The sequence below is a fragment of the Loxodonta africana genome, chromosome 1, assembly GCF_030014295.1.
Source record: "Loxodonta africana isolate mLoxAfr1 chromosome 1, mLoxAfr1.hap2, whole genome shotgun sequence".
Taxonomy (NCBI): Eukaryota; Metazoa; Chordata; class Mammalia; order Proboscidea; family Elephantidae; genus Loxodonta; species Loxodonta africana.
Window position 1 is genome coordinate 66,011,241 of NC_087342.1, and position 19,616 is coordinate 66,030,856.

A 19,616-nucleotide genomic window follows, 5' to 3' on the forward strand; every position below is an offset into this window, starting at 1 on the left:
CTCGATGGGAGAATATAGTAGTAAGTTTTTGCAAAGCTTGGAGACCAGTTATTTGGTTCTAGCATTGACAGGCTGGTTGATACTGATTACAAATTTGCGTTCAAACAGCAGAACTAGTAGTGTGTCGTAAATGCCACTGTGGAGTGTGGCAGAAATGATCTTCCCTTTTATGGTTTGACAAACTATACAAGGCATTCGTTGAGTGTGCAAGTTGGTTATTTCAAGCATCTTGGAGCATCAGCCTTCCCATATTCAACAGTTACTTCGATTATGAAAATTTTTTTCTCTTTTTAGGAAAAATTTGTTTTTCAAAATAAGAAGTGTTATTATGATTATCATAAACGCATTGTCCCTTCATCTATTTTAAATATTTCAGTTGTTTTAAATGTTTTAGAGAACTTGAATCCAACTCAAGGTCTCTTCTTGAGAGAATAGAAACAATCATGTGGAATTTGTTATAATAAGATTTAACCTATAGTGTTCAGATTCTCTCTTCCCTATAATTTTTATCAAGTTTTTAATTGCCCACAAGATGATTTATTTTAGAATTGGCCTACTTTTTTGGGCATCAATGCCTGTGGGCAAATGTAAATTTGCAGCTGAATTAGCAAACCGGGGATCTCTATATATGTTAATAACCACATTAGGGAATCAACTCATTACCCTTCTTTTCTAAATTGGGTATGTCTGTAAGATAGTAGAGCTAAGATTGGGGGGTAAGGAGGTTTATGGTGACATGATTGACTTTACATTGTTTTATTAACATAAAAGAAATGTATGTTCACTGCAGAAAATACAGAAAAGTAAAAAGGACAAAATAAAAACTGTTATCATTTGTCTCTGAGATTGTTGTGTGAACATCTTGATATTTTTTATTTCAGTCCTTTACTTTTTTTGAATTGCTTTATACATAAAAAGTGTATGTATATTTCTGTAATAAAGAATGATAAAACACATACTTTTGCACCCATCATCCATCTTTTTTATTGTACTTTAGGTGAAAGAACAAATTAGTTTCTTATTGAACATTTAGCATGTATTGTTTTGTGACATTGGTCGCTAACCCCATGACATGTCAACACTCTCCCCTTCTCGACCTCCGGTTTCCTGTTCCCATCGTCAATCTTGATAGAACATTACCAATTCTGTTTTATCCCCCAGTAGTGCCTCCTCACTTGTGTCCCAAAAGTGATCAGTATCCTTAACTTTGTGTTGATCATTTTCTCGTGTTCCTTTCAGCACACGTGTGTATCCCTAAATATATTGGAAATTACCTCTTGCAATTAACATTATATGTTTTGTGATGGGTGTGGCTACCATATGTTTTCACCACTGTGTAGTATTACTTTGCATCAATGTTCCACAATTTATCCATTTCTTGTCAACGGACATTGGGGTTTTACTTGTGTTGCAGATCCTGTCAGTGCCTCACCCATGCCCCATGGATCTTTCTTCGTGTTCTCACCAATTTCCAGATCCTAGTGTCTGCACATCTATGCCTGAGGGTCTTCCCCTGCCCCAGTTGCAGGAAGCTGTGCTGCCAGTGTGCACTGGAGCAAACAAGAGGTGCTCTTGGGAGTTAAAGACTATAAATACCCCAGCTCCCTCAGATAACTCCAGTTCCTAGAGTCTCTTCATGAGAACCACTGTAGTGGCTGGTTAAATAGAATACTGGCTACTCATCCTTGCTTGTATATTGCTCCCCATTCCACTACCATTTTTCCTGTTAATTTTTTTTACCCTTCCAAATAAATTTAATCTTTGTCTCATGGTCTGTATCTTTGAGAGGCTTAAACTAAAGCAGGTGTTTTTGCAGTTTTGACCCTTGAAAACAATGCTGCTATGGATACTTTTGGACATGTTTCCTGGTATATGGAGCAAGTGTTTTAAACTTTTTTAGGGAAAGTCCAAAGCAACATTTACTCTAGGCCTAATTACTTACACTAATGGGATGTGATTCCTTTGAAGACTCTCTAGCCCTTGTCACTTGTATTACAAGGCCTCTCTGTTTTGACTTATGGAAGTTTAAGCTATTGGAAGCTGTGATAGTTAAGGTTGTGTGTCAGTTTGGCTGGGCCATGATTTTCAGTGGTTTGGCCATTATGTAGTGATGTACTCCTCCTTCATGAAGCAATCAGCCAATCAGTTGTAAGAAGAGTTTCCTTGGGGGTGTGGGCTACATGCAACGTATATATGGACATTCTGTCAAAGCTTCCTTGCTTGCCCTGGATCCTGCATCTGGCTTGTCATAATCTGATCTCCAGGTCTTGGGACTTGAGCCAGCAGCCTGCCATACTGCCTCCTGATCTTGGGATTTTTTGGTCTCCGCAGCCTGTGAGCCAGCAGCCTGCTGTCTGACCTGCCAATATTGGGTTTGTCAGCCCCGGCGTCTATGTGAGTCAGGAGAAGCCTCTAGCCTGATGCCTGACCCACAGTCTTGGAACTTGCAAGCCTGTACAACTGCATGAGCCATTTCTTTGAGCTAAAACTCTCTCTTTTTTCTGTCTGTCTATAAATACTACACTAGTTTTGCTTCTCTAGAGAACCTAGCCTAAGACAGAAGCCATATGTGACCTACAGCAATTGTTCAGCCTACTGTTTTCTGGTGGTCCCTTTCCCAGTCTCATGAAGAATCACCCCACACATGTGCAGACTTAGAACTTAGCCAGTAACTCAGAGACCCTCTGCATTTCTCCAGAACTCTCTCTCCTTGCAGTTCTTCTCTCTCAGATATTCTGTCCTGCAAATTCTAGCTGCCTAGGCCTCTCAAACTCTAATCTCTGTGGCAACTCAGTGAGACCATAGGCTACTTTTGGTGGATTAATTATCTATTTTTTTTTGTAACAAATTATGCCCAAATTTAACAGCTTAAAACATTTATTTATTTTTGGGGTGTCTTCCCTAAGAATTTTTTTTTAAATTGTTTTAGGTGAAACTTTACAGTTAATTTCTCATACAAAAATTTATATACACATTGTTATGTGACACTAGCTACAATCCCTATAATGTGACAGCATATTCCCCCTTTCCATCCTGGGTTTCCTATGTTCATCCAACCAGCTCCTGTCCCTTCCTGCCTTCTCATCCTTCTGGACAGGAGCCACCCATTTGGTCTTGTGTATCTGCTTGAACTAAGAAAAACATTCTTCACAAGTATTATTTTATGTTTTATAGTTCAGCCTAATCTTTGTCTGAAGAGTGGGCTTCAGGAATGGTTTTAGTTCTGGGTTAACAGAGTGTCCAGGGACTATGGCTTTATCGGTTTCTCCAGTTTTAGACCATTAAGTCTGGTCTTTTTATGTGAATTTGTGTCCTGCTCCACACATTTCTGCTGCTCCGTCAGGGACCCTCTGTTGTATTCCCCGTCAGGGTGGTCATTGGTGGTAGCTGGCCATCATCTAGTTCTTCTGGTCTCAGGCTGATGGAGTCTCTGGTTCATTTGACCCTTATGTCTCTTAGGCTAATATTTTCCTTGTGCCTTCGGTGTTCTTCATTCCCTTTGCTCCTGGTGGGCTGGGACAAATTGATGCATCTTAGATGCCGCTCGCTAGCTCTAAGACCCCAGACAACACTCACCAAAGTGGGACGCAGAACATTTTCTTAATAAACTTTGGTATGCCAGTTGACCTAGATGTCCCCCAAAACCATGGTCCCCACACCCCAGCCCCAGCTAAAAATATGAAATGCTTCACAAATTTGTGTGTCATCCTTGTGCAGGGGCTATGATAATCTTCTCTGTATCATTCCAATTTTAGTACATGTGCTGCCGAAGTGACCACTTAAAACATTTATTATCTCATAACTTGTATGGGTCAGGAATTGGGGAGTAGCTGAGTGGGGTGATTCTGGCAGAGTCACTTGTATCACTGTTAGAAGGAGGCCTCATTTCTTCACCATGTCTTCTTCTTCATGGGGCTTTTTAAATGTTCTCATTACATGAGAGCTGGCTTCCCTTCAGGTAAAGTGATTTAAGAAAGAGAAAGAAGAAATCCACAATGCCATTTTGTGATCCTAATCTTGAAGACACACACTATTACTTTTGCCATATTCACTGTCTTTGTTAGAAGCAAGTCACTAAGTTCTACATTTAGAAATGGGGGTAGTGAATTAGTTTTCACTTTTGGAGGGAGGAGTGTTGAAGGGCCTGTCTACATATTTTAAGCTACAATATTTGAAATCTTCCTCCCTGCACTACAGCCTGGAAACTGCCCCATGCAGTAAGCTGGGATGGTTCATGGCCTTACCTTGTTTGTTTTCTTTCTCCAAGACATCATAGGCCTTCACTTCTTCTTCTTCAGTGTTTGGAAAGTTTTTCACATATTGTGTCTGGTTTTCTGGTTGTTTACAATGGAAGGGTAATTCCTGCTGTATTTAATACTTCACTTCAAGAAGCAGAAATTCAATAAGTTAAAATTTTAACAGCCATTTTATCATATGGACAAGTGGGGGAAGATTCCATTTTCATGTTGGAATTGCCAGCCGTGTAGTAGATATCTGGAAGAGAGCATTTCAGACAGACTGGGTTTGGGCATCACTGATACAGTGAAAAGTATGAGAACGTGGGTTTGTAATACTGAGCCATATTTAGTGACTGACAGTGTTTGCTAATAAGGCAGTTCTGGAAATACCACAGAACTGGACAAACATACTAGAAAGTTCTCAATATTTGAACATGATACCCTCAAAGACCAAATGAGACAAGTAATGGACGGTATGTAAAGAATGGCATTTAGAGGAACATCTGTGGGTAGCTGGTCAGGTCCATGGTCAAATTATTCATACGCCAGAATCCCATCCAGTAGACCTAAAGTCATGCTCACTTCATTCATCAAATGAGGGGAGCTTCATGGCTCAGCATCCCTTCATCAGTCTGCCAGTAAGTTCATCAACACTCACATTGTTTTTAGAAAAAAGTAATTGCAATGACATGAGAAAGCTTTATCAGGCCACCTAAGTCTTGTTGCTTAAAACAGCTTAGTGTAGAAGGAGTTTTCATAATGTTTATAAAATGAGGTTTTGTGAGGTCACTGAAATGGTGTTTGTTTTTCTTATAACTATTTCAGTGGCAGTTATATACTGCTTGATATTCTCTGTTTGGGAATGGGTGGTACAAGAAGCACGCAATTCTTTTCCTTTTTTTTTTGGTCTGTATTTCCTGAAACAACATTTTACCCTGTGTGCATATAGCGTGCTATATAAGTTTCTGTGATTTTAATAATGCGATTTTAATATGTGGCATCTGAAATGGGTCTTAAACATCCTCTAACTCCCTCACTTTATTAAAAAAGAAATAGGTGCAAAGAAATCAAAGAATGTATTTCAGTCACACCAGCTGGGAATTTCAGGTAGATTATATAAAATATAGGTTCACCCCCCCAAAAATGTATTAGTGGTTGATTTACTCATTTGGCAAAACTGTCACAAAACTTTTTCTTTTATCTACCAGCTTCCTTAAGGTTTCCAAGATGAGAATGACAGGCTAAGTTTCAGGAGGTTGTCTATTTCTGAAGTGAGAAATTCAGTAGAAAGTAGTGAATGCGGTTGGAGATTGTAAATTTAAATTTAGTAATATTATATCTGTCATGGATTGAATTGTGTCCCCCCAAAATATGTGACAATTTGACTGGTTCATGATTCCCAGTATTGTGTGATTGCCCACCATTTTGTCATCTGTCTTGATTCTCCCGTATGTTGTAAATCCTACCTCTGTGATGTTAACGAGGTGGGATTAGTGGTAGTTATGTTAATGAAACAGGACCCAATCTACAAGATTAGGTTGTGTTTTTAAGTCAATCTCTTTTGAGATATAAAAGAGAGAATTGAGCAGAGAGACATGGGGACCTCATTACCACCAAACAAAGAGAACCAGGAGAGTGTGTGTCTTTGAACTTGGGGTCCTTGCACTGAGAAGCTCCTTGAATAAGGGAAGATTGATGACAAGGACTTCTCCCTAGAGCCTACAGCTCCCTTGGAGCTGGCACCCTGAATTCCTACTTCTGCCTCCTAGACTGTGAGAGAATAAATTTCTCTTAGTTAAAGCCATCCGCTTGTGGTATTTCTGTTATAGCAGCACTAGATAACTAAGACTATCCAGCTTCCTAATAGCCTGAAGGCCAAATCTCATCATGTCTTCATGTAGCCCCTGTCAGGGAATTGTATTCAATTGAAAAAAGAGGGGCTGTGGATTCACACCATTTTTTCTAGTTCTTTGGGTGAGAGGGGAGATGGGTCCTGTGACTTTCCTCAGGTGAGCTGCCAACTCCTGAGGACAGGTGTCTCTTTCAAAGCATGGCTGAGGAGATCCTCCTCCAAAGTTCTGAAAATAAAACTTGGCCTGACTCCCAGAGGCTGCCCCATTTTGTTTGTGCCATGCAGAAGTGAGAAGTGAGACCAACATTTGGTTCACTCTGGCTGTAATACTCTATAGGGCTCTCGTGATTCTACGTATATTTGAAGAGAGAGCATTTATTCAATACCTGTTATGTGTGAGGCAGTGTACTAAAAATAGTATATAAATTATAACATTTATACAACACAATCATAGACTGGAGGTGGTATTGTTGTCCTCTTCTGATTCATGGCTACCCCATGTGTTACTGAACTGTGCTCTATAAGGTTTCTTAGTCTGTAATCTTTACGGAAGCAAATTGCTAGGCCTTTTCTTTTATGGTGCTGCTGGTTGGGTTCGAACTGCCAACCTTTTGGTTACCAGTTGAGCACAAACCTTTTGCACCACCCAGGGACCTTGGAAGTGGTCCAAACAAAACCAAAACCATTGCTATCGAGTCAATTCCACTCATAGCAACCCTATAGTATTATCCTTGTTTTATATATATATATATATATATATATATGAAAAGTGTGATTCTAAGAGGTAAAGTAAATTATCCAGGGTTACACAAATAGCAATTTAGACTTAGAATTAAAATCCATGTCTTTCTATTGGAAATCCTTGATCTTTTCACTGTAACATAATCACCTCAATTTTTTAATGCCACACAAGGTAAATGGGGGGAAGAATTAAGTACCTCAGACTTGATATCTACTTTTACAGGGAAAATAAGTATAAGAAATAGGATCCAGCTTGGCATGGAATGAATATTTCATTCATTCATCAGGGATTCATTGGGAAACTACTTGGTGCCAGGCATTGTACTAGACACTGGTGATACCTAGCTCTGAACAAGACAAGCATGATCCCTGCTCTCAGGGAATAATAAATTATGCCAAAACTCTGTACACTCACTTTATCTGCAGGCAAATAAAAATTCGTTGCAAACCAATTAAAGATCAAAGTAGAACTTTTAACCATTTCTCTGCTAACTTTTGTTCCTACCAGCTGTAGTCTAGTTGAACAGGAACAAAATAGGCTAATTCAGCAAAATGTCTTTCTTTGAAGAGCTCTAAAAATATGGATATCAAAAATAAATACTAATTTAAAGAATAAAACATAATAAGCAACCAAGAAACATGTCAGAAGGCACTATGCCTAGAGTTAAAGCAATGCAATTAGATGGCTCCAGGATAGGTAATATTGACTGGGAGGCCAAGGAAGATGTCTCTAAAGAGGATTCATCTAAAGTGAGAGCTAAGTGTCAGGAAGGAGCCTGTCCTGGGAAGATCAGGGGGAAGAGCACTTGAGGAGCAGACAGGGCAATGGCCTGTAGACAGGGAGGAGTTTTTGTGAGAAACCCCAGAAGGCCAGTGTGGCTGCCAGGGGCATGGAAGGAGGAAGCGTTGGGGTGGAGGTGGGGGGGAGGCACAAGCCTGGTTTAGGGTTTTGTACGATGGGGTGAAGGTAATGATTTTGTTCTAAGTGCACTGGGGACATATAGGGATGATTGCAATTTGGGTTGTTTACTTTGGACATGTCATCAAGAAAAATCAACCACTAGAAAAGGATGTCATGTTTGGTAAAGTAGAGGGTCATTGCAAATGAGGGAAACCCTCAATGAGATGAATTGATGTGATAGCCAACAAGGGAGTCAAACATACTGATGATCATGGAGATAGTGCTGGACCTTCAGCTTTCGTTCTATTTTACATAAGGTTGCCCTGAGTTGGAATCAACTTGATGTAACTAACAACAACAAAAACAATGTCAGTGCTACCTAAAATCAGTTTGGAAGCTACCTGTGAAACTTGGAGAAACCACAGCAGTGTTCTGGTCATATGAACTGCTTAAGTATGCCACAAAAGTTTGGTTTTTCCCAGTAATGCCCTTCCCCAAATCTTTCCCTCACCCTGCGAGTGGCCTTCCTTGCTTTTCCAAAAAAGTCTTGGCCAGGGAAACTTCCCTTATCAGAACTACTTGATTCTGCCCAGTGCATTGTTCTACATTTCCTGAGCGCTCTTACTTACTCAACTTGTACTCTAGTAATGATTCACAGTATATTTCTCTGTAAGTGTTATGCCATTATTTCATTTTTGCAGCTACAAGTCCTAAGTGTAGGGCTCATTTTGACTTCTTTTTTCATTTTCAAGTAGCCCTACACACCTGTTGTTGTTGTTGTTAGCTGCTGTCGAGTCAGTTCTGACTCAGAGCGACCCTATGCACAACAGAACGAAACACTGCCTGGTCCTGCATCATCCTTACAATTGTTGTTATGCTTGAGCTCATTGTTGCAGCCACTGTGTCAATCCACCTCGTTGAGGGTCTTCCTCTTTTCCGCTGACCGTGTACTCTGCCAAGCATGGTGTCCTTCTCCAGGGACTGATCCCTACTGACAACATGTCCAAAGCATGTAAGACGCAGTCTCGCCATTCTTGCCTCTAAGAAGCATTCTGGCCATACTTCTTCCAAGACAGAATTGTTCATTCTTTTGGCAGTCCATGGTATATTCAATATTCTTCAACAACACCACAATTCAAAGGCGTCAATTCTTCTTCGGTCTTCCTTATTCATTATCCAGCTTTCACATGCATATGATGTGATTGAAAATACCATGGCTTGGGCCAAGAGCACCTTAGTCTTCAGGGTGACATCTTTGCTCTTCAACACTCTGAAGAGGTCCTTTGTAGCAGATTTACCCAATGCAATGTGTCTTTTGATTTCTTGACTGCCGCTTCCATGGCTGTTGATTGTGGATCCAAGTAAAATGAAATCCTTGACAACTTCAATCTTTTCTCCAATTATCATGATGTTGCTCATTGGTCCAGTTGTGAGGATTTTTGTTTTCTTTATGTTGAGGTGCAATCTGTACTGAAGGCTGTTCTTCATTAGTAAGTGCTTAAAGTCCTCTTCACTTTCAGCAAGCAAGGTTGTGTCAGCTGCATAATGCAGGTTGTTAATAAGTCTTCCTACAATCTTCCTGGCCCATTCTTCTTCATATAGTCCAGCTTCTCATATTATTTGTTCAGCATACAAATTGAATAGGTATGGTGAAAGAATACAACCCTGACGCACACCTTTCTTGACTTTAAACCAATCAGTATCCCCTTGTTCTGTCCGAACAACTGCCTCTTGATCTATGTAAAGGTTCCTCATGAGCACAATTAAGTGTTCTGGAATTCCCTTGCTTGCTGAAAGTGAAGAGGACTTGAACACTTACTAACGAAGATCAAAGACCACAGCCTTCAGTACAGATTGCACCTCAACATAAAGAAAACAAAAATCCTCACAACTGGACCAATGAGCAACATCATGATAAACAGAGAAAAGATTGAAGTTGTCAAGGATTTCATTTTATTTGGATCCACAATCAACAGCCATGGAAGTGGCAGTCAAGAAATCAAAAGACACATTTAATTGGGTAAATCTGCTGCAAAGGACCTCTTCAAAGTGTTGAAAAGCAAAGATGTCACCCTGAAGACTAAGGTGCTCTTGGCCCAAGCCATGGTATTTTCAATCACATCATATGCATGTGAAAGATGGACAATGAATAAGGAAGACTGAAGACGAGTTGACGCCTTTGAATTGTGGTGTTGTTGAAGAATATTGAATATACCATTGACTGCCAAAAGAATGAACAAATCTGTCATGGAAGAAGTATAACCAGAATGCTCCTTAGAAGCGAGGGTGGCGAGACTGCGTCTTACATACTTTGGACATGTTGTCAGGAGAGCTCAATCCGTGGAGAAGGACATCATGCTTGGCAAAGTACAGGGTCAGCAGAAAAGAGGAAGACCTTTGACGAGGTGGATTGACACAGTGGCTGCAGCAATGAGCTCCAGCATAACAACGATTGTAAGGATGGCTCAGGACCAGGCAGTGTTTCGTTCTGTTGTGCATAAGGTCACTGTGAGTCGGAACCGACTCAATGGTACCTAACAACAACAACAACAGCGACCGCATAGGACAGAGTAGAACTCCCCATAGAGTTTTTCCAAGGAGCACCTGGTGGATTCTAACTGTGGATCTTTTAGTTAGCAGTGAATCTTTTAATCACTGGTCCACCAGGGCTCCCCATAGTAAGTAGCTTAGGCACCTTGAATCCTTCAGGAATGTGGCAAGGTAAAAATAAAAAATAGTATACTACCTTTTGGCATGTTGGTAACTTAAAACTTGTGCGTTGACCGTTTGATACCACTTTACCCAGTTGTTCGTTTCCCCTAGTCATCTAAAAAAAAAAAAAATTTTTTTTTTTTTTTTTTTTTATATCCCCTTTAATCCCTGTCTAGGTAAGCTTTCAGTAATGGATTTAGTTTTGCCTCTCACTTCCATTAAGAAGCAGAGATGGTGGATGGTACAGCTTGTGAATTTTTAAATTTCATAGAACATGGTTTGTGTATTGTGTTTGTGAAACGTCTCTCAGTATATTTGGTGAAGGGAGAGGGCAAGTTAATTTTTTCTTTTTCAGTATCCTCTGTATTTTTAATGAGCTGACATACATCTTGTCACCTTTTCTGCCCATAGGTATTATTGTTTTCAGAGTAACTATATTTTCTAATTATTTTTGCCAGAAACATAATTTCTTTCTTTTCCTTTTGGAGGTGGCTTCCATTTGTCTGCATCCAAGTCCTGTATTTAATACCATATAGGATGTATAAGGCATCCTTTCTTTTTAACTGAAATGCTGTAGAGTCTGGTATATTCAGTAACACAGCTATGATGTATTTATCTAAGAAGGAACATGTTACTACAAAGACATGGGTTTCTTTCCTTCAGAGAAGTTTTCAAATGCATCAGTGGTTTAAAAATCACCACTGTGTTATCCAAACGTAAGAATGAGTGATTTTTTCAGACAGGAAAGATAGGTTCCAAATAGATCTTAGTTGATTTCTTTAAACACAAATTTATATTGTGGGCTTTTTTTTTTTTTAAGCAAGTCAAATGTTTTTACTAGACACTCCGAAAATACAATTATAAGCTACTGTGTCAGTTAGGAATTAGAGCTTCTTAACCAATGGATTATTCCCTAGCTCTGTGAGCAAACTAAGTCTGCATGCTAAAATTCATTTGAAACATCAGTAAGAACAGAAGTAGAGCTTTTAACCACTTCACTGCTAGCATTTGACACCATCAGCTTTGGTTAATGTTGTCAGGGTCAGATAAGATCTTTATCTTTTCTTTTTTTTGGACAATTCAAAAAATACAAGTACTAAAAATACATTTTACTCTAGTTGTGTTTTCTGCTTTTGTGCAAACCATGTAATTTGGTTTTGGAAACCAGCTCGATTCATTTGTTCCATGGTTTTAAACCCCAAAAGAAAAAGTCCAGTCCCTACTAAAACAAGGGTGAGTGAGTTGACCAGCAAAGTATCTTTGTAAACAGCCCACACTTTCAAAAAGATGAAGAAAACAGCAGTCTAGGTTCTGTTGTGGGCATGGGGTCTTGGATTAAGGCAGAAATTGTGGCTGTTTTAGTAGTCTCGTTGTCTACCAAATGCCAACCGTTGAACGGTCTGTGTTGAGAAGGTGTGAGTAATTCAGTGCCATATACAGCTCCAACAACTGGAAATGCATCTAGAATGTACAGGTCACTAAGAGTTAGTTCTTAATTTCAGGACTCCATGAGAAGACCAGGTCAATATATTAACTCTATGTGCATTAAGGTAGAGTCATTTAGAGCTGCTGTTATTATCAGAGTGATCATTTTTTGAAAATATTTCATCTTTGACAAGCAGAAATGTATATCTTCTTGTCACTGTGGTGGCTTACTTGCAAACTCAGTAGTATGTTTTTTTTTAAAATAGAAATCTGATGATCAGGGTCTATCTAGGTGATTTATGACCTTAGCAGGAAACACACAAAGAAAAGTCACCTGGTCTTTAAGATTTTCCAATTCTAAAATCAAAGAGAACTGTCATGGATTGAATTGTGTCCCCCTAAAATATGTGTCAACTTGGTTAGGCCATGATTCCTAGTATTGTGTGTTTGTCCTCCATTTTATGATTTTCTTATGTGTTATAAATCATAATCTGTGCATGTGGTTAAAGAGGATTAGGATGGGATGTAACACCCTTGCTCAGGTCACATCCCTGATCCAATGTAAAGGCAGTTTCCCTGGGGTGTAGCCTGCACCACCTTTTATCTTATAAGAGCTAAAAGGAAAGGGAAGTGAGCAGAGAGATGGGGACCTCATACCATGAAGAAAGCAGCCCTGGGAGCAGAGCATGTCCTTTGGCCATGAGTTTCCTGCACTGAGATGCTCCCAGACCAAGGGAAGACTGATGACAAGGACCTCCCTCTGGAGCCAACAGAGAGAGAAGGCCTTCACCTGGAGCCTGTGCCCTGAATTTGGACTTCTAGGCTACTAGTCTGTGAGAGAATAAATTTCTCTTTGTTAATGCCATTCACTTGTGGTGTTTCTGTTATAGCAGCAACTGGATAACTAAGACATGAGCCTATTTTAAAGGTGGTCGCATGGAGCTAAATTAATCGTGATTTTTATAATTAGCACACTTAAACATCTTCAGCCATATCTCTTACTGCATATTCATTTACAACCTATCTTTATCTATTACCATATACCTCCTGGAGCACCTGGATGGTGCAAACTGTTCATACACTTGGCTGCTAACTGAAAAGGTCAATCTACCCACAGGCACCTTGGAAGAAAGGGCTGGTGACCTAGTTCTGAAAAAGCAGCCATTGAAAACCCAATGGAGCACACTTCTACTCTGACACACATGGGATCACCATGATTCTCAGTTGACTTGACGGCAACTGATGAATGAACCTCCGAGGATTTAGCTGTTGACTGTCGCTTAAGATTTTAGCTACGATTTCCTTCTATCCTCATTCCACAGATTTTGCAAAGTTTAAATCTGGTTCCCTCACCGTTCCATGAAGACTTCTTTGAATTTCCAGGGATTTTATGGTTATTTCTGGTTCTGAGCTCCTTTTCCCATTGATCTCTTAATCTCATTCATATCTTGCCCTGCATAGCTATCCTCTCTATCCTGCATAACCTCAAACATAAACCTAAGGCCCCTTTCCATGATTTTCATGGAAAAAATCTGACGTACTTAGGAGTGTAGCAGATTTTAATGACAGTTTGGTGAGACTGAGGGGGTTTGAAACCACAGTAATACCAACAATTTAAAACTTCTTAGTAAACATCTCTGTTTTTCAATGTGTTGCTGATCTTTCTTCCTTCACAGACTCCAGCCTTTTGCAAGTTGCCTGATCTTCTCTCTTTCTTTTTTCTCATCTCTCCCTTGTTCTCAAATTTCCATAATATTTTACATAGACAGGTTTAGTTGTGTTGTTTGCATTCTCTCCTGCTCCCCTCATCCTCAAGTAGATCATAAAAATATTTTCCAGCATCAAGGTATTCCCTCCCCAGGAAAAACTCTGGAACCAGATGTTATAATAATACTTTTTATACCCGCAACAAATAACACATGTCATGTAGAATACTCCCAAATTCTAAGCCCATTGCTTGTCTTTCTCTGTGTTTCTCCATCTTACTGTAGCATATCAGTGGATTTTTTTTTTTGTTTCTTATTGCAATGGGCTTTGATTACATTGACCATTTGTCCCTGTGGGGGAGGCACTGGTAATCACTAACCCAGCTGCAGAGTAGGAGAGTCATCCTGGTGGCTTCTAATCCTTTTCTACATCATGATACACATAAACAATTTATAAGGTACACACCCACGGGTAAAGGGGTAAGGCTGCGTGTGGCCAAAGATGACTGGCCTAGTCACTCCAGGGGCTCCCAGGACACTGACTGCTGAGGACCATCCAGCTAAGCCAGGGCTGAGGGGATCAGTGTTGAAGTACGCCTGTTAACCACTTGTGGCCGGCCACCTGTTGGGGAGCTCTGGAATACTGTACCCTCACTCAAGCAAGGAAAATCAAGGCAACTCCTTACCTGCTTGTACGGATCGAATTATATTCCCCCCCCTCCCCAATTTGTGTCAACTTGACTAGGCTGTGATTCCTGGTATTGTATATTATCCACCATTTTGTGATCTGATGTGATTATCCTGTATGTTGTAAATCCTAGCCTCTATGATGTTAATGAGGCAGGATTAGAAGCAGTTATGTTAATGAGACAGAACTCAGTCTACAGGATTAGGTTGTAACTTGAGACAATCTCTTTTTGAGATATAAAAGAGAGAAGCAAGCAGAGACATGGGGACCTCATACCACCAAGAAAGAACAGCCAGGAGTGGAGTGTGTTCTTGGGCTTGGTGTCCCTGTGCTAAGAAGCTCCAGGGGAAGATTGACAACAAGGACCTTTCCCCAAAACCAACAGGGAGAGAAAACCTTCCCATGGAGCTGACGCACTAAATTTACACGTCTAGCCTCCTAGACTGTGAGAGAATAAATTTCTGTTTGTTAAAGCCATCCACTGGTAGCATTTCTGTTATAGTAGCACCAGATGACTAAGACACTGTTTGAGCCAAAAATCCTTCTGTGGGACTTGGTGTTATACTTTAAGGAAAGGAATAGTTTTGTTTTTTGTAGCTGTCATCACTATTTATTTCTAAAACTTTTCATCACCCTACAAAGAAACTCTGTACTGATTGTTTTTTATACATGTATACATAATTTTACATGTATAGTTTTATATATGTATATGTTTGTACGTGTGTGCGTATGTACATATTTATGTGCATATTATGTGTTTGTTTATATATATCCCGTTGCTGTCGAGTCAGTTCAGACTCATAGCAACCTTATAGGACAGAGTAGAACTGCCTGTATCGTTTCCTAGGCTGTAATCTTTACAGAAACACACTGCCACATCTTTGTCCCGTGAATGACTGATGGGTTCAAATCGCTAACCTTTTGGTTAGCAACCAAGTGCTTAACCGCTGTGCCACCAGGGCTCATATGTGAGTGAGTGTGTATGTGTGTGTATAAATAATCATTAAGTCATATAACCCTCTGATAAAAACGAAACAAAACAAACAAAAAAACCAAACCCGCTGCCGTGGAGTCGATTCCGACTCATAGCGACCCTATAGGACAGAGTAGAACTGCCCGATAGAGTTTCCAAGGAGTGCCTGGCGGATTCGAACTGCTGACCCCTTGGTTAGCAGCTGTAACACTTAACCACTACACCACCAGGGTTTCCTACCCTCCAAAGAAGGAATTCTAAAATTACAAAACCAAAAATCAACTTTACGACATTAGTGTTACTGGATTATGCTTCAGTAAATTGTAGTTCTAAATGTACTATATTAAGATGAAATGTATAACTGTCTTTTGGGTTTGTTGTTATTTTAAAATTCTGGTCATTGTGCCTTTTAATTAGATGGGTAATTCAAGGGGGCTTGGGAACATCTGTGAAAAAAACCACCTTTAACACATAGGTGGTTAATTCTAAAGCGTGGTGTGTGATCCTTCATTTTTTTCATTGACTCATTCATTCAAGAAGTTTTAGCTGAGTGCCTGGCATGTGGTAAGGAGATAAAAGAAAAAAAAAATTAAGTCATAGTTGCTCCTTCCAGGAACTATGGAACCTGGAGTCCGATGTGGAGACAATCCTTGGATATTTGAAGTAATAAAGTTATGGATAAAAGAATTTATGGTTAAGTGCCAGAATAACAAGTAGCAATGGTTAAAATAGGAATCCAGCAAAAAGGGTGCCCAGGATGAGGGAGAATTGTTATAGAGGAAGATACAAATGTGAGCTTGTCCTTGAAAGACGAGTAAGATTTGGAATAACTAGAAATGAAGTAGCACTAAAACTGGATGCAGGCTGGGTGAAATTTAGTGTAAGAAAGGGCTTATTTTTAAAATAAAATGCCTCCCAGAAAATAAGTAAATGTAGAACCAAGAAGTTTTTAAGTAAAAATGTATTTTGATTAATTGTGTTCTGAAAAGGAGAAAGAAATAGGGAAGAAATGATCAACGATGTTGACGTAATTCTGGTGTAAAACCATTGAGTATACTTTGTTAACTAAATATTGTGGTAAGGATCCCTGGTGGCACAGTGGTTAAAGTGCTCAGCTGCCAACTAAAAGATTGGCAGTTTGAACTTATCAGTCACTCCATGGGAAAAAGATGTGGCAGTCTGCTTCCGTAAAGATTAAAAAAGAACCTTAGAAATCCTATGGGGCAGTTTCGCTCTGTCCTATAGGGTCGCTATGAGTTGGAATCGACTCAACAGCAATGTGTTATTGTGTGTTAGCTGTTCTGATGGGTTGTTGTTCTGATAATGATACTAAGTGTCTCAGAGTAGGTGTTGTCCAGTAAGAGAGTGAAAATAGGACTAGTTTGCTCTTTTAAGAACCTGTAAATATTTTATTTGTCCATAGAAACACCTTTATTGAAGGAAACCATTTTTGCGACAATTTATCTTGTTAGACATGTCTCAAGTTTTGACCGATGCCAAGAGAAACAAGGATTGCCTGCTTTCCTTCTAACTCCAACTAACTCGCTTAGAGGTTATTTATTTTCCTTTTCTCCTTAGGATTTCTTTAGGGCCTGCAATAGAAATGACATCCAAAAACCCATACATATGACTGATTTTTTAGTTCCTTTAGGCTAGGAAGCCAGGAGGCCAGAACTATTTTATATCCCTAGGAGAAAGCCTGACTGAATTCTTCCTGATTCTTTCTTGAATGTGCTGGTTAGAGCACATTCTTCTCATGGGTTTTAAAATTTGTTCATGTGGGAACATTGCCTAAGAATTAGAGTATAGGGGGGCCAGAAAGGGAGGAAGGAAAAAAAAAAAAAAAAAGAAAAAACTCCGTCTAAGTCTGGGTATTCTATTTTTGTTACTTTCATCATTAGAATAAGTAAAAAATGGGCAATATTCTTTTTTGCCATGTATAAAGAAATGGGATTTCACACCTGCTATGCAGGTTAAACTTGTTGGTGAAGGCTTACCATGCAGTTTGCGGTAATATTTTTGTTCTGTCACACCTGACTAGATCCAAAATTTTAAATTGTTCACCTGAGAACCAGTTATTCAATGTATAAAGCAGCCATTTAAAATAATCACTACTCCTTCACTCATTCATTCATTCATTTATCCATCCTTTAAACTTGACAAGTAAGACACCTTGGGTGTGTGTGGGTAGCTACACCTTTTCCTGAAGAGATTGTGGGTTCAATTGTAGGGATAAAATATTTATGTAAGCAAATACAACCATTATTTATTAATTACCTTCTGTTAGTGAGCTTGGATTTTATTTGGTAAATAATGGGCAGCTTTAAGGAAAGGATTAATATAATTAGAACTGTGTCACTTCCCTGTGATGTGATCACGGGTCATTGATCATTGTGTCTTTCCATACTTCTTTTCTTATATTTATAAACCCTCCATCAATTTATTTATTTTAACACAAATGAGCTCACAGCATACTGAATATTATATTATTCTGCAGCTTGCCCTCTTTCCCACATGATCACATATACTACGATTGTCTTTCCAAGCAAAAACATATGGATCTTCCTCATTCGTATTAATGGCTGCATAGTATTCGATAAAGCAGATACATCATAATTTATTCAAAGAGTTCTCTCTAAAAAAAGCAGCAAAAACTTATCGGTTCTTGTAATTAAATTAGAGTTAGGGAAGGCATTTAATATTTATTTGATTTAGTTAAAGAATTCCATAAGCCCTAGGGGTCTTGTGTGTGTGAGTTAGATATGGCATTTAACATTTTTCAAATAGAAAATAGCTCCTAAAGGAGAAAATGCACTCTTTATAGGCCCACAACCAGGACAAGGCTTTAGATGAGTTACACCAAAAGGCTACTGCAGTTTGTGCTGACCTACTATCTCTTTAATCAGGCTAGCTTCTGATTGTCCCCCTGCCCTCATCTCTGCATATTCAATCACTGAGGGGCTTTTGTTCCCTAACTTCTTTCCATATTCACAGAGGAATCACCTCCCCAGCCCAGCAGCCTCTCCAAGCATCCTGTATCAGCTTGGGTGTCTTGTAGAACTGAGAAAACTGCTCTGCCAGGGGATCTTCTATTCTAAGTATGTTTTGCTATTTTACTTTGAATAGAACAAGAACCACTGTTTTATAAAGTTTGGTATGAGATGTGATCCTATTTTCAGACAGTATTCCATTCTTGCTTTCTTTCACCACTCTCAAATCAGGTGCTATTGACTCAATTCTGACTCATGGTGACCCCATGTGTGAAGAGTAGAACTGTGCCCCATAAAGTTTTCAGTGGCTGCTCTTTTTTTTTGAAGATTATTTTTCATGCAATGAGAATAATGTATCAAATCAAAACAGCCTGGTACTGGTATAACAATAGACAGACCAATGGAATAGAATTGAGAGCCTTGAAGTAAACCCACGTACCTGTGGTCCACTGATTTTTGACAAGAGTACTAAGTCTGTTTGATGGGGAAAGAAGAGCCTTCAATAAATGGTTTTGGAAAAATTGGATTTCTACATGTAAAAAATGAAACAGGATCCATGCTTCACACCATACACAAAAACAAATTCAAAATAAATTAAGAACCTAAGTGTACAAACTAAAACCATAAAATTCTTAGAAGAAAAAGCAGGGGCAATACTGTCACGCCTAGGTTTTAACAATGAATTATCTAATATAATGACAAAAGCACAAACAGAAGACAAAATAAATGGACCTCAGAAAAATTAAAAAGTTTAGCTCTTTAAGACTTTACCAAAAAAGTGAAAATACAAACTATTGACTGGGAGAATATCTTGGAAACCATATATCTAATCCTATAAGAATCTGATAACCAAAATGTATATAAAACTTTGAAAACTTAACAACAAAAAGACAATCATAAAGTGAGCAAAGGACTTGAATAGACATTTCACCACAGAGAACATTCAAATGGCCACAAACACGTGAAAAGATGCTCAGTGTCATTAGCCATCAGAGAGATGGAGATCAAAACCATGATGAGATACCATTTCACTCCCGCTAGGATGGCTAAGAGAGAAAAAAAAAAAAGAAAAACCCAGAAAATAACGAATATTGGTGAGGATGTGGGGAAATTGGATCCCTTAGTCATTACTGATGGGAATGCAAGATGGTATAGCTGTTGTGGAAAACGGTGTGATGGTTCCTCAAAACACTAAAAATAGAATTACTTTAAAAAAAAAACCCGTTGCCATTGAGTCGATTTCGACTCATAACAACCTTACAGGGCAGAGTAGAACTGGCCCCATAGAGTTTCCAAGGAGCACCTGGTGGATTGGAACCGCCGACCCTTCTGTCAGCAGCCGTAGTACTTAACCTCTATGCCACCATGGTTTCCAGAATTGCTATAAAAA

The 19,616-nt window shown here is 39.2% G+C and overlaps 1 long non-coding RNA gene and 1 other non-coding gene across 2 annotated transcripts in view; one reads left to right on the plus strand and one right to left on the minus strand.

The window, feature by feature from the left end:
* The window catches only part of LOC135230698 (uncharacterized), a 243,302-nt gene that overhangs the window by 76,062 nt on the left and 147,624 nt on the right, over positions 1 to 19,616 (plus strand). The gene's annotated exons all lie outside the window — the stretch shown is intronic.
* Positions 3,673 to 3,779, minus strand: LOC111752394 (U6 spliceosomal RNA). Its single transcript, XR_002787348.1, has one exon. It is a non-coding gene; the product is annotated as a U6 spliceosomal RNA (small nuclear RNA).